General features: G+C 46.4%; 1 protein-coding gene across 1 annotated transcript in view; it reads left to right on the plus strand.

Annotated features, from left to right (window-relative positions):
• Positions 1-4,028: 4,028 nt before the first annotated feature.
• Positions 4,029-16,245, plus strand: part of LOC138567575 (uncharacterized) — a 304,059-nt gene continuing 291,842 nt past the window's right edge. The window contains exon 1 of the mRNA XM_069645940.1: positions 4,029-4,125. The gene's annotated coding sequence lies outside the window, so the exon portion shown is untranslated. The remainder of the gene's footprint in view (positions 4,126-16,245) is intronic.

Here is a 16,245-nt window from a genome sequence, read left to right on the forward strand (position 1 = left end):
AGGAGGTTCAAAAACTTTGGGCAGTCTGGCGCGATGTCTAGTATTTCTGGAGACAATGTTGCAGGGGCTGTTAACACTAGGTTGGCCACAAGAGGGGTTCAGGTTGCTGGAGGGCGGTCCAAATGCAAGGTTGTTTGACAGCAGTGCTGTGGGCATAACGGCCGAAGGCATTGCCATGTTTAATGAAATGTGGCTGCTATATGGTAGTAGTGGGAGGGCTAATCTCACAGGACTAGTGAGAAGGCTTAATATGCCTAAAATGCCTATGAAGTAAGGTGTAGCAGAATGGGGTGCATATTTGCCCTGGGGTAGATGGGAGCACGATGTAACGTTAGAATAGTCTTAATCAATTATACTGATGCTGAGGTAGGAGAACAAAATACAGTGGTAGGCTAGTTCGATAGTACAAATACTAAATTAGGACAACATGGTGTGAGATAGCTTAGCAAGTATTAGAGTAGGGCAACATTAGATACATGTATAGGCAAATGAGTAAAGGTAACATTCGAGTACGTGAATAGGCTAGTTAGATTTTCAAGTACTTAGGTAAAGTGGCATGGAATACAGTGATAAGCAAGTGAGTAAAGCAACATTTGAGTACATGAATAGGCTAGTTCAATACTTGGGTAAAACGGCATATAGTACAGTGATAGGCTAGATCAGAATTGCAAATACTGAGGTCGGGCAGCAGAGTGTATGGTGGTAGGCAGGTTTGATTTACCAGAGGGTAAGGCGTGGTGGTAGACTGAGCTGTGAGTAATGCAGCTGTGCTGATTACAGCAATATCAGTCTATCGAAGGCACAGGCTATAAGTGGTAAAGGGATATGCTGAGCCGTTAGGGTATGGGGCAAGCCATACTGTCGCAAATGGACCGGATGTCGGAGGCTGTTATTACCGAAAACATGCGCTAACTAGCGTAGATAGGTATGTAAGACAGGCTTTTAAGTAATGACAGCGGCAATATGCAGGCAATTTACACAATTAGGATAACATCGACGAATAGGTCAGGCATGACAGGCTAACCTACCAAGGGGTGACAGGGCTGAAATAACTCATCCAAATGTTTGTAATGTTGGAGGATGATCTCATAATAAGTTTGTAAAGTGCAGGCAAAGTTTGTGGAATATCACTACTCTCCAGTGATCGCGGCTCGTACTCGTAAAGTCCTCGTAATGTTCGTAGGGGATAATGCGCACTCGCATGAGGCAATACTCAGCGGCAGGGGTTGTGGAGAGGGGACAGGCGGCCAGCCACAGACAGGCGCTCAACCTTTTTGATCAGGCCTTCGGGTAGCAGGCCGGCTCCCGCCTTCCGATTCGCCCGGGACTGTGAAGTCAGCTGGGCAAGCCAATCGGAACTCGGCCTTCAGGTTGCTAGGCAACAGGTAAGAAACACGTGTCGGCGGACATCTTAATGCTCCTCAGTAATGTGGAGAGAGTGAATTTCGGTGCAGAAATCAATTTCAGCACGGCAGAAACAGCGGTAAGGTGCTGAGGCATCGGAATAAAGATAGTAGATTCAAAGGTTTTGAAATATAGTCAGGTGCTGATTGCAAGCAACAAAGCCTTATTCCAAAGGGTTAGTAGGGCAGCTCGTAGGCGGGCTGGGCTCCAACCCTCCACCCACCTCCCTCTTCGCTGGACGATCACAAAACGTCACAGAAATCATGCCAAGGGAACTTCAGCCACGCCCGCTGCTCTTCATCCAGAGCCCCGGGCTGCCGCCGCACTCGTCTCCCGCTCTGGTGGCGGCACATATATCATCACCAGCGCAGGAGGGCTCGTCAGCCCCAGAGGCATCCAACACCACGTGAGCCTGTGCAGCAGTGCAGAAAAAGAAGCAAGCATGAGGCTGTGGTGAAAATGGGAACGACATGGGGTTTAATTTCCAACTAGTTGAGCGCATTGCTGAGTAAAAGCCATGTTGCACAGATAAGGGTGAAGAAAGATGCCATATAATCCAACTTGCTGTTGGCAGCCAAATATGGAAAAAACATTTGCACTGAAATTCCCTCGGCGTGCACAGCACGACCACAAATCAGTTCTGTTTGGGGGCAGGGAGAGCCGGGATGGGGATAATACCAGCCAAGACACACAAAGATCCGCAGTTGCTACAACCAATATCAAAATAGGGAAAAACGAACACACCGGCACCTAAGTATACCTGGCGCTTCTAAACACTTGCGAGATGTATAAGCGCCTTATAAATACACAATAAAAAATAAATACCTGCCCGTACACGATATGGAGTGGTCCTTCCTCCATGATTCTCAACCTAAGCACGTATAGACGTCCTATGTGAAAACGCTGCGACGACTTAACAGAAATATGCAAAAGATGTCATGACGCGGTAAAGGCATTTTAGAAAGTATCAGCAAACCTTTAAACAAACGCACCATGCTATCGGGTCTCATAGGGACTTTAAATGTGTGATTGATAAAGAAAGTAATATAAGGCCTCTCGTTAACCTTCTCTGCCACCAGTTTGCTAACTTGGTGAAATTTTTGCTATATTTAGCGAGAAAGTACGGCCCCTATCGATCTTCTGCCAAAAAAGCGGCTAGCGAGAAATCTAGCAACTTTTTTCTATAGGTTTGGAGACTTGCGTCATTTATGCAAGTTTACAAACCAATGAAAAAAGTTTGGTCATTCGGCAGTTTTCTAAAGGGGGTAATGCAAAAACACACTGTGAACCTAAAAGGGAGGTGTTAACTGTTAATGATAACAATGTATGCAGCTAATCTTTGAGGAGTTTCAGCAATGAGTGTTCTTCCGACCATCAGCCGATTGAATGAAACAACTTTTATTTTTCTTAACGTAGCCGCCCCGCCCCCAGAAATACTCCAGGGGAACTGTATCACGTTAGGCGGGACCCAAAGTTGAATGACAGTAATAATACCTAGGAGATGGATCCTGAAGTGAGCAGGATTTTAGAGTTGAGTGATGGCGATATTACCCAATATAAGTCAGTGTGTGGCTACGTCTAGGAATGCCGCTTGCGAAGTAGCGGCTTGCGTGAGTCAGACGGCAGAAGAGCAGTGCAGGTGCCCAGATCCACTGCTGATATGGACCGGGTAGAGAGCTCCATGAAACAAGTCACCAACCCTCTGCCCAAGGTGTTAGACAGTGCGGCAAGCAGCTTGGAGGCAGAAAAGACACAGGGGTGTGGTTAAGGAGATGGACTGAAATGAAAAGGATAAAAAGGGGAGGGGCCACAGTAAAAGCGATAAATCGTAGGGGGCAAGAGTAGGCAATTATGCAAATTAGGCAATGATGTAATTTAGCTACTTCTGGCGACTTTTAGGGCAGCCAATAGCTACTTTCCTTCCTGAGGAGTTGGCAACACTGTCTGCCACACATTACAAAGGGGCAAATTAACAACCCCCTGTCCGGGGAATGCCAAATTGCCTCCCATGCAGGAGAAAAAATAACTGAACTGTTATGCTGGAAATTCGTACACAAATGCGTCTGCATAAAACACATATCCCAATCTGCTGCACAAACATATCTCCATCTGCTGCACCTAACAAATCCTCCAACCCCCACCCCTCTCCAGCAGGGAGGATAATTAACTATTCGCTGTACTGTTCACTGGTGCAGTGGAAATCCCATTGGGAAAGGAGGAACGCGCTGCTCCACTCCATAAAACACGTTTCCCCCGGGCAAATCGTCCATCTGCATGAGAAAACCCAAAAAAGAACAATCCACCTGTACTTTAAGTACATCTCACCCCTGATGCACATTACAAACCCCGGAAATACACAGAAATACCACCTTCCCGCGCTCTGCATTAAACTAACAATCAACATGAGATAACATTAAGACTTACCAAACACAAGCACCAAATAACAATCAACTATACAAAATGTGCTTTGTAACGAGGACTCTCTCCCGCTGAGTCCTGCAATGCCTCGCCTTCCCTCTCCGTCCCGCGTGTGCAACGCCTAGTTGCCTTGCCTTCCCGCTCTTGCAAAAAAAAAAAAATGACGAAGTGAACGTTGAAGAGCACGTGATGCAGAGCACGTGATGAGGGGCGGGTGGAGAGTTGCTATGACCCGTTTCGAAAGGGAGCCAGGCACTGCCCTTTACGAAAATTCATGCCCTGAATGATTCCAGGGAGCATTAGGTGAGTGCATGCGATCCAGCTCTTGTAGTGAATTTTATATGCATTTCTTTTAGCATCCATTAACTTAGACGTTCTCACCCCTTTGTTATGTTGTTAAGAGGAGCCCTTTTGCAACCTCTGGAAATGCACGTTGAAGCTGTAATTCGTTTTATTGCACTTGTCACATGTTGAAATTAAACATTTTAAGTACGTGACTTTCTAAACATCTGGTTTTGAAATTACACAGGGCAGCCTCTTGTTGGTATTTTAGACACAGTTAGCTGCTCTGAAGCTCATTTCCTTACGGTTCAGGCTCTGGAATGCTCGCAGATGCAGTAACTGCTGTGCAGCTACTACACAGACCCTGCTCTGGTGTACATGACTACATATAGAGACTCCAGCTCCTCTAGTTTCGTTTTGTCCCCCTTCACCTCTTGCCATACATACCTGCCTAAATTTGAAAATCAAAATTCCTGAGATTTATGCCCCGCCCAGTCGCACAAAACTCGCTCATTTTCACATGACTCCGCCCACATGTCAAAAAGGTAAACTCTGTTGTAATGTGACGTCAGAAATGTGCAGTTCAAATTGCACATTTCATTAAATTGCCTTTAAACAACAACCCACATTATAGGACAAAAGGCATTCGCCTGCCATAAAATCAACACGTTAAAATGTGCACATGCAAAATCCAAGAACCAATACAAAGGTTTTCCCTGAATTTTGCAGTACGGAAATTGGCCATTTCACCATAATTTTTTTTCATCCGGTTATTTAGTGTAGTGGTGAGGTGTCCAGCCTGCAAACGTGATGGCTGTGGTTCGATGGGGCTGAGTCCACCCTAACCTGGGCAAAAAGGAAGAAAGCAGAAGAAACGCGCGTTCGCATTGAAAGCCGGCAAAAAAGAATCAAAGGTGAAGCAAATTAAACGCATGTTATTTAGCTTCACCTGCATTCTTTTTGCCAATGTGCTGGAAACGTTACAGTCATTGCTGCAGAAACAAAGCCACGCTCAGGCAGGGAGTCCACTGGCAGCAGCAGTCCTGCAAGCATCATAAAAAAAAGCTATCAGTGAAGCTTTCCCCCATCAAAATTCCAGAGATTCCAGGGTCTTTCCCGGAGACCCAGAGAAGTAGTTAAAATTCCTGAGTCTCTGGGGAAAAATCCAGAGGTTAGGCAGGTATGCCTCTTGCAATGATTGGGACAGTCCCACTCGCATCATGCTCAACTGCGACTGAATGGTGTTCGCTAGCTTGCCCCCAAAATCCTGAAAGCATTGGCGAAGGACCTCCTCGGTGACCACTTAATATTTTGCAGTGCCTGCCAGCACCCCACATCCTCTCCTGCCCCGGGCCCCTGATCTCCCCCAGCCGGTACCTCGTTGTCTCCTCCTCCTTGGGTTTCAAATGACCCTCCTAGCCTTGGTGCCAGGATCGCTCTGCCCTGAGCCTGACCAAATGGCCTCTCCCTTATTCTTCCTTGCCCACCACGGATGTAGATGGACTCTTTAGCCCTCTATTCGGCCTCAGGATTGGCCCGGAGATGGGCCCCACCGGTCACTGTCTTCTAACCGGTCACTGTCTTCTATGCTTGGTGTGCCTCTTGCTCCCTTGTCTCCCTTGCTGTGCTTCTGGATGGGGGTGTGCTGGCTGAGGCACTATATGCAGTTCAAAAATCCAAAATATACCTCAAATGGGCATCCAGCCGCCCCGGCTATAAGACCACAGGGCCTCCCCTGGTCTTCTCTGCAAAGTGCTGGCTTCAAAGCTTGAAGCCAGCACTGCTCCCGCCATGCTCCCCCACTCCTCAATGTCACTCTGCTCAAAGCTGGTGATCACTGCCTGCTGATCACTGCCTGCACTGGCCAGCCTCTGCCTGCTTGCCCCAGGGCGCACGCTGACCTGTGATGGTTCTCCCTCAGGGTCACCGCCTTCCTGCATCTTTACTGTACGGCCCTCCCGGGCCTCTTCTCTGCAGCTCTCAGTGGTGGGCTACGGGTATGGCCCCTCCGGGTCCTCTTGATCTCTCTGATGAGACGCTGCTTTGCCGGCGTGGGGATGGCAGTCCCGCCTCGATCTTCCCGCTGGTGCTCGCCCACCAGGGAGCCCCTGCTCCACAAATCCAGCCCATGTGAGCCTCCAGTATCGCAGGCAGTTCCTTCTGACGGGCTCCTCTGCCGTCGGACAGCGGCTGCTTTCCGCCACCACGCCTCGCACCACACTGGATGCTCGGCCGCCCTGGTCTCCCTGAGGGGTTCTTCTTGCTCGCGGTCTGCAAGTGTATCTCTCAGCTTGGCCTGCACTGGCCACAGGCGCAGTGCCCCCGCACCTCAGACACTGCAGAGACAAAGGCCGCACACCTGCCTCTGCCGAAGTGCCCCTGCGATTCGGGCTGTTGCACGCCACCACTGCAGCCTACATTTGATAAATCCTCGCCTGGGGAAGGCTCTTTAAATCTATCTTTATTGTCTTTGGCCCTGGGGGGAGGACGGTGAGAGTTCCATGATGACGCTGCCCTCCCCTCGGTGGCCATCTTAGAATCCCAATCACAATGCACTTTTAAATGGGTATCCATCATAGATGCCAGTACAAAATGCTGTTTTGCTTTGTTTTTTTTTATAGAAAGGATGAAATGTGCTTGTATGTGGCTCCACTTGCATTTTGGGGCACCCAGTCTAGCCATTCTTTGCTGTGGCATGACATATTTTTTTTTTAACTGGGATTCTTTGATCAAGCAAGCATGATGAGTGTTATGTGTCTAGACTGGCATTTAGGGCAGCCAGTCAAGCCATTTCTTACTGTGGCGTGGCTTTTTCACTGGGTATCAAGGGTAAAGCAAGCATGATGAGCACTATTACGCATCTAGACTTGCCTGCATTGTGCAGCCAGTTTGGACATGTTTTCTTGTTGTGACAAGACATTTTTAAAGGCAAAGCCAACCGGAGTGTGAGGCAGAGCCATGATGGGCATGTTTTCTTATAGTATCATTACTGGCATTATGTTATGTGCAGTTTATTTGTACCGCACCACTGCCACCGAGGGGGCAGTCTCCAGGCGCTCGCGTGGACCTGCAAAAAAAGTGGGTGGGGGGGTTAGTGGGGGAAAAGGGTGAGAGGATATGTTCAGAACCAGGAGGAACTGGCATCTGTGAGTGTTTTGCATGTGGTCACTTGTGAACGGACTCGTGCATTGTAACCGTATGGGTAAGATTCAATGCCTCGGGTGTGTGATAGTGTTTTACGTTGGTGTTATTGTTGTGTGGTTATGATGGGTTGGTTGTGTACACAGGTTAAATAGTGTCCATAAGGGATTCGGAGTAACAGGTGGTCGTAGATGTAAGGTAGTCTGGTATCTTGGTGTGTTGTTGCATTTTAGATGTATTGGGCTATGTGGATGGTTCACTCTGGATGCTGGCATAGTAATAGTTCTCTGTATGTTTCAGTGTGACTAGTCCAAGATCTGGTGTAGAGGCGTCAGTTATGTAGGAGAAGCAGGAAGGGAAGAGGGTTAGTAAAGTCGGTCAGTTCGTTGTGGTCTCTCAGGGGCGGCCCTTTAGATGCCTCTTGACGGTATCTAGCCAGGTTCTTGTTTGCAGTTCCATGGCCCCCATCGTCTCCTCTCTAGTTGTTTATCTGCAGTGTTGTTGTTGCAGGTGTCCCTTCTAGGTTGTAATTGTCTGCTGAATAGCCAGGTTTGAGCAGGCTCAACGGAATTGGCCAAAAAGGCTTCTTCCATCCTGGCCAATTCCGTTGACTTGCAGTTCCTGTAATAGTCCGTTGTCCATGAGTATTTCTAGGTTGTTTACTACATTGGTAGTCTCTGGTTGTGTTCCCATGGCAATTTGCCAGTCCAATTGTGGGTTCCCTCTGTCGAACCTTGCGGGTGAGAGCATTATTTCTGTTTTTGCCGGGTTTAGTTTGAGGTTGTTTGTTGTCAAGCAGTTGTATATGTCTGTGAGGCAGTTGTTGAGGGTCATTATTTAGTTCCTGTGTGTTCTGTTTGTTTTCACAATCAGTTGTGTTGTGTGCGTAGTTGTAGGCGGTAAGTCCGTAGGATCGAATGATTTTCATCAGTTTGCACATGCAGATGTTGAAAAGTAGAGGGGAGAGGCTGGAACCCTGTGGGACTCCGCAGGATATATTTTTGGTGTTTGAGGTGAACGGTGGTGGGTAGTTTTGTTCGGTTTGCTAGGAATAAGGTAATCCACTTTAGTGCGATTCCTGCATGCCACATTCCATCAATTTGTTTTTTAGTGTTGCGTGGCTGATTGTGTCAAATGCTGCTGAAATGTCCAATAGGAGGGCCGATAGGGTGTCGTCTGTGTTTATTTTCAGGTCGTCCCATATCGATAGAAGTGCTGATTCTGTTCCTCTCATCGGTCTGGAGCCAACATGTGATTGGTCGAGTATTCCGTTTGTTTCGATGTGTTTAAGATGGATTTTGTTGATGTGGTTCTCCGGGATCTTCGCTGGGTAGGGCAGGTTGGCTATCGGTCTGTAGTTGCTTAGGTCTCCTGCGCTTTCTGACCTTTTTTTTTCCAGTGGTTTTATGTATGCTGATTTGAAGGAGGATGGTACTATTCCTCTTTTGAGTGATAAATTCATCAGGTTCCGGAAGCGTGTTGCTGGGATTCTGTGTTTGAGGATTCCTTTGAAGACGCCTGGGGGGCAGGGGTCCTTTGGAGATCCTGCAAGGTTGGTGTCCTTGATCCGTGGGGTGAAAGTTTATTCTGTGATTGGTTCTAGGCAGTTGAGTTTTGCTTTAATCTTTGTTTCGTCTGGTGTCTGTGGTCCAGTGGTTGTATTTGTCCCGGCTAGGTTGATGGTCTCCTGTATTGTGTCTATTTTTGCTCTCAGGTGGTTGGTGATTTTGTCACAAAGTATTTGTGTAGGGGTGATGGAATTATTGCATGAAGAATTTTTTTCAAATCTCTGATGAATTGAATTGTTTGACGATTCTATTCTTGTGGCGTAGTACAGGTATTTTTTTTTTTGCTTTGAGGACTGTTGCTTTGTACAGTTTGAGTTGTCGTTGGTATTTTATTTGGTCTTGTCTGGTGTATTGTTCTCTCCATTTTGTTTCCATTTTTCAGTTGTTTTTTTGAGTTTTTTCAGTTCTTCTGTGAACCATTTTGCTGCCAGTTTTGTTGGTGTTGCTTTGAATGTTTTAGCTGGTGCTAATTGGTCAAGGGCCTTGGTAATCCAAATGCTGAGTGTGTCTTCTGTTGTATCTATGTTTGTATCAGTGGGATCTCTTTCGCCTAGGTTGTCGTGGTGGTTTGAAAGCATAGCGGCCTCACCCGCTAGTTTTGTTACAAAGTTGGGGTTGTAAAAAGATGGTCTGTAGATCAGGAGGAATACTATGTTGGATTGGTCGTTGAGTTCTATCTTGATTAGGAGGGATTTCAAGTCTTACGCGTTGGTTGTGATGATTCAAGATGCTCAGGTGTGTTTTTTTGTGTATAGTTGTGATTACGCCTTCTCTTCGGTTTTCTCTGTTGGCGTGTACTAATTTATAATTGTCGGGTATTGCTTCATTCGCGATGGCTTTATAGTTGTCTGATAGCCAGGTTTCTGTAAGGAAGAACACGTCTATGCCTCCTTCGCTTAGGAGGTAATTGATTTCTGTGGACTGTTTTGCCATGCATCTAACATTGAGGAGGCTGCAGTATAGTTTGCTTGATTTCCCTTTCGTGTTGTTGTTAGTATTGTTTGTTCTGACCAGTGTGTTGTTGGTTGGGTTTCCATTCCAGGTGGATTTTTCCTCGTTCAGTCTTTTGGCTGGGGTGGTTCTTTGTTGTTCAGTCTCTTTGTCGAGTAAACTGATAAGGTTTATGGCGGGGTTGGTTCATTCCGGGTGGTAAATAGGGTAGCTACCCCTCTGTTGCAGTCTTGGTGATACAGGGGGTGTAGAGTGTGATGGATTCCGATTTGTTCCTCGTTCTGGTTGGGGTATTGTCCATGATGGAGACCGGGTTTGGATGATTTATTAGTTGTTGTGTTCCGTTTGGTGTACTGGTTGGGTCTGTATTTGTGACGCTTGTTGGCTGTCGGTTTGTTGTTGCTGCGCTGTTTTTGTTTACCACGTTGTCATATGTGGACAGGTAGCGAGCATTGTAGTCTGTCTTTGCTCTGTTATTTGTATGGCTCCTTGGGCTATCTCAGATGAGTTTTTTGGGGTTGTGGGATCATGCTGGTCGGTGCCCTCCCGAGTGGTTTAGGATTTCTTATTATTTCTGTTGTCTTTTCTGGCTTTTTTGACTTTCTTGTGGTGAGGCATGATGTGTGGGTCTTGTTCCTTAGTGGGCGTCCTCTTTCGATTGGTGTTTTTCCCTGGTCTTTTGGGTTTAGTCTTTGCTTCTTTGTGGTTTGTTGTTGCTTGTATTTTGTAGGTTGTGGGTAGTTGAGACCTTGGTTGATGGGACTTTGTGGTTCCGTTTGTTTATTGCTTTTTTTTTGGTTCCTATTTTTTTATTTTTATTTTTTATCCTGGAGGTACTTTTGGTTATGGTTGTTGATTATTGGATTTTGCGCAAAGCAAACATGATTACTGTGTGAAGGAGTACATGTGAATACTGGCATATATTGGTGCAGTCATGTTAGGGACAATTCTCCTTTCTGTGCTAATTCCCTTCAAACTTAGAGACCCCAAGCTCTTTTGCTGGACTGTCAGACTTTTACATTTTAACCGTGGAGTGAGTGGGGCCTTTTTCCCACTCCCTCATGTGTTTTTGACCTGAATTGGATTATGTGTTTTCACTGTTTTGGGAGTCTGACAAACTCTATAGGCATCTACTTTTTGTATGGTGACACAATGCACCTTCAGTGCAGTGTCACTGAGAAATCCTTTAGATTTCTCATACGGTTTAAAATACATTTTCTTGTGTTAACTACTGTTCCCAAGAATAGTAAAGTGAAATTGTCTTTACTTACTTTTTTTCTCTTTGTGGGTCCAGCACACTCCATCTTATGTGGAGGGCTGGGGGTGTGGGGGGGGGTGTGAGGGTTACCTAGTAGCCCCTTATCCTACATTCTCATGTACCATTTTTATGTTACCCTCCCTACTTTAAATGGTTGGTGGCAGTGGTTTAATTTTTCCTACCATTGTACTTTTTTACTGCAGGCTGAACCCTCAGCTGCAGTATAGCACCCATGGGTGACCTTTTTTTAAAAAAAATCAAAATGGCCCCTGTCTTCTTTTTTCAACATTTTCTGTTTGTAAGGTCTTTTTTGGGTTTTACCCTGTGTATCGAAACAGATTGGATCCCTTTGTTTGTCTTGTCTTTGGCAGGCTTCAGCCCTGAAGCCCACCTCTGGCTCCAGTGTGTCTGGAAGGACAGGATGTGAGGGAGGGTGCCAAAACTCCCCTGTCCTTTGTCTCTAAGAATGTCTAAATGCAACCAGTCCTGATTGGCTGGCTGACTGTCCTTTCACGACAGCCACCATGCTGTGTGATTGACAGCCTAGGCTGTTCATGAATGCGAGAAACCTGATTAAAAGGCAAGGGTTTTGGGCCTAGAGGCAGAGTGGACCACTGGGAGAAACACCCGACGAAGAAACCATGAACAAAGCTTGCTGCATCCTCCTGGACCTTTGAATTGCCTGGTGAAGCCCTGCTGCTGTGCTGAAACTCCTATTTCAATTCGACAGAGACGTTCCGGAATGGACGACTTCTCCCCTTGGGTTAGTGGGACCAACTAACCCAGATATGCACTCCACTGGACCATCTTCCCTGTCTGGCTGTACTTCTTCATTGCTGCAAGAACCGAGTGCCAGGGATCGAGTAATCCATAGTTGAGTGAAACGTCTGAAATCCATCTAGAAGCAGAACGACCAAAGCTCGAGCTCCCTCTCCAGAGTGCAGAACCCAAGGAGTGAAGGAAGCCCAACCGGTATCGGAGATCCGCAACGGTGCTGTTAACTAAGCGCTGTACCCGCGAAGTGCCGCTGAACCGAAAAGAGCCCGTAGCTGCCGACGACCTCCCAAGTATCGCTGCAGGAGCCCTACAGATGTCCTCCCTCTTGTCCCCACGACTGAGGCTCAGGAACACTGGGTCTGCATCGCTGTAGCAGGACAGAAGCCAAATGGACCACTCTTCTTCAAACCATAGGTACTGTTTAGACTTGGGGTACTTACCTCAGCGTCTTGTAGCCGTGCTTTTCTCAGTTGGGAATTGCAGTGGCCTACGAGTTGATTCCAACTCTGTTTTCACAGGCTTAACAGATTGTGACCCTACAAGTGATTTTCTAACAAACCTTCTAACTTTTGGGCAAGACCTTTTGATTCTAAGAGTGCCTCAGCTCCATAGACTGTTTCAAATTGGCTTTGGCTGTCCTGGCTCCCTGCAGACTCTTCTAGCCCATTGACTTACTATTGTTTGTCCCTCATAGGTGGTAACTTGTTTAGACTGTTACTGCTGGTAAAGGCTTGTCTAGATTTCATTGGAAGATTTAGTTGTCCTCACATATACTAAGAACCTATTTAACCTTTTTCCTTCCTTAAACCTTTCCTTTCTGCAACCTCAAAATCTGCAAGGTGCAATTACTGTCCAATGATTGAAGTCACCCCAGGGTGTAGGAATTGTGTAAGAAGCATATCCAAAGATTATCCACTAAGTTGCTCTGATTCTGAAAAGTAATTTTAAAGTATATTTACATTGTTACATTAATTGCCTTTCTAAAGAACGCTTATTTAAAAATTGATCTTAATAAAAATGAATAACTATTTACAACTGAAACCTTGAGTGTAAGTGCTACTTGTATTTGCAGATTTCATTTGTACAGCTCACATTTGTCCCTCTTGCGATAGGCCTGGCTGCTCAGTCACACTACCAACCTGGCGGGGGCGCATGCTATGTTTAGGCTTCTTTCTTCAACTTTGGCCCAACATAGTCTCAGGCTTTACTGATGCCACACTGGGGATTGTGAGGGTGCTCGGGGCCTGCTTTTGACTGGGATGGCAAAGGATTCTCACCCAGGCGGTGCATGCTATGTTTAGGCCTCTGGCTTCCACTTTGGCCCAACATAGTCTCAAGCTTTGCCCTAGCCACAGTGCGGTGTCATTCAGCATAAGTGCAACTAAGCAAAAGCGGATCGACAATCTGTATTGGTCCACATATCATCCTACAAACTCTGATGTTCTGAAGTAATCAGTAAGTCATCCCCAAATCATCAAGAACAAACATGTTTAATGGCAATGCTCTTGAAGTAACTAGCAGATCATTCCAGAATCATCACCAAATCATCAGGGGCAAACATGCAATCTCTTGAAGTGATCAGCAAGTCTCCCTAAAAACATCAGGAACAAAGAGTTTTCTAAAATAGGGATGATGTTAGCATATTCATTAAGTAATCCAAAGCTCATCCCCAAATCATCAACCACCATTCTGAGATATTTGCTGATGGCTTTAACAGCGTGATGACGTCTGATGATGTGGTAATGACTTCTAGTGTAGTTCGATGATCTTCAGATGACCCCAGGAAGGTCTCTAAAGTCATCCTTTTAGACCAGGGGCATCACCTTGCTTTTCATAACAAATATGTCCTTATACTGGAATGCAACGAACAAACACAACTAGATCAATATCATACTCGTTTTGGGGCCACTTAAGCTTTGAGTGGTTTGAAGGTCTACAAGTTGTTACATACATACATGCAAACCCTGCCGATTTAGGCCGCAGGCTCCAGATTTTTCAATAAAAAAAATGGTGCTAAAATAATTATAACCCCAATGTAATCCTATGGGAAAATTACATTCTCCTGATTTCTGTGGTGAAATTTCCCTCTCGGGGGCTCCAGAATGTTGGCATGTCTGTACATTGGACACTATGAAGCAGGTAAAAGACATTTTCATAAAGACATTTAAATTTCATGGAGTGAACCATATTCGTTTTCACTTATGTACAATGCATACGGTCCCTGCCGTGCATTTCTTTTATTTGTTTTGTTCAAAACATTTATTTTATTGCAACACTCATCTAGATAAACCTATAGGTGACGACTATATGTAACAATTGCATTATCTTATATTGTAGGTCTGATCACTGTACACCTATACAAATGCTCTGTTCCTCAACATTGTTATCCTTTGACGGCAGTCCAACCTCTTTCTCCAATTTATTTCTATGTTATGTAGTATGAATGTTGTCCTGTCTGTGATAGGGCGCTCAGCAGGCGTCAACGTGTGGTGGTAAAAAATATTGGATGCACACAGAGTGTTGTATCGACGGAAGTCACCAAGTGGAGGTCCTTGTTGCTTTCAGGATCACCTCCTGTTTCTCCACTTTAGATGCAGCACTTACCTTAAGTGAGAAGAGTTTCTGTTCACCGTCACACTTCCTCACGCTGCAGTCGCCATGCCATGCTCTTTCCCCCAATTGTCTATGGTTGCGACTCATAGGATAGAGCCATCTTCCTCGGGGGTGACCTGTTCTTTGACCAGGGCCATGTCACCTACCTGCAGTCCGCTCGGGGTGGCGTACCGTGCCTGACCTTCATGTTCATTGTGGGCTTGACGTGTTCGTTCCACCCATTTGTTCACGGTTGGGGCTCTCCAGGTCTGATGGTAGGGAAAGTCTGACCTGTATGGGCACTTCAAACATTAGGGCGGCCAGGCTCACTTGCGTCAAGAAGTGCATGGTCTGCGGGTACGAGCGAAGGAACCAGTACACATCAGGTAGCCATGGTTGTCATTGATCTTTCACTTCCCGGATTACTTTGTTGATCAACGCCATAAATCTCTTGGCGTCACCGTTGGCCTGTGGCCAATATGTTGTTATTCTGTGGTGGCTGATGTTTAAGTTGTCTAGGAATCCTTGCAGCTCACGTCCTTTGAAGGGTGGCCCATTGTCACTCTTGATCTTATTCAGAATCCCATGCACCGCAAACATTTATTTCAAGCGTACTGATCACTGGACCGCACTGGTTCTGGTACTTGGTGAATGCAGCCAAAGCTGCCAGGAGATACGCTTCGTTGGCTATTGAACAGAAATTGATGCTGATGGTGTCCCACCGTTGTTGACAGCGGGCTGGGTTAGCAATGGGTTTCCAGCAGACCGAGGCACTGGGAGGCCTAGTGCATGATTCATGCCCCCGCAAGGGCCAACAACTTCCGTTGGATGTGAGGCATCCAGATATGGGATTTTAGGAATGCTTGCGTCTTGTTGACTCCTTGATACCCTTCATGTGCTAGTTGTAGCATTGTTTCTTCTAGGCTTGTTGGGATCACAATTCTGTACCCTTTCAGCACTAACCCTTCCACGGAGAGGCACAACTCGCGGCGAATGCCGAACAGGCTCTGCAGCATTTCTTGCGCGGCTCTCATGCGATGTGATATTGACATCGGGAACGTCTGTTACGTCCTGACGTCCACTTTGGTCCCTTTGACATCACTGGAAATTAGCCCGACACTACCCATATCATCAGCGACAAAGTATACATGCCAAACCCAAGATGGCTGTTAACTGCTATACTCCGGGGAACCATACCAGCCAATCCCAAGATGGCTGCCACGTCTCTTGCACGTCCTACGCAATGGGAGGAGGAGCTTCTGAAGGGACGAACAAATACGGGAAACCACACATGCTCCTCGTGTTGCAACTTTGTTGTCTAGTTATATGCTAGTTTGTTTCTTGAATCCCTGGGCTGTTTTTCCTGAACTTGCTCTGTTTCTCCTTCGGAACCTTCCCCTCTCCCTCTGTCCTTCCTTGTCCTGCTGCTTGCTATATTGCTGCCTTGATCGCATTGCCTGCTTGGGAATCTTGCCTTGCTACTATTACGGCTCTGTATACTCCACTCAGCCCGTGGGAAGTCTCTACTATTTCCTGCTACTTATCGTCATCACCCTGTCCCCTCTTATGGAGTCCTGGCGGCCAGAGAGGACCGTCCTTACTTACACGATACCAAAAGCAAGACTGCCGGCAAACCACCGGTGAGCCACAAGTTGAAGAGATTGCACCGCCAAGGAAAGACAATTTCTGAGATGCCACAAATTCAAGAACTGGTGGCTGCAATGCAAAACTTAAATCTGGAAGTCCAAAACGTTAAGGCTAAAAATACAAATCTCAGACAGGCCCTCCACACACATGATGCTTTGCCGACAGGAATGGGAATGATGACGGTCCTGGAGAAATTCTTGGAAAAGC

This window comes from Ambystoma mexicanum, chromosome 2p (genome assembly GCF_040938575.1).
Source record: "Ambystoma mexicanum isolate Mex_15411 chromosome 2p, UKY_AmexF1_1, whole genome shotgun sequence".
In the NCBI taxonomy this organism is placed as follows: Eukaryota; Metazoa; Chordata; class Amphibia; order Caudata; family Ambystomatidae; genus Ambystoma; species Ambystoma mexicanum.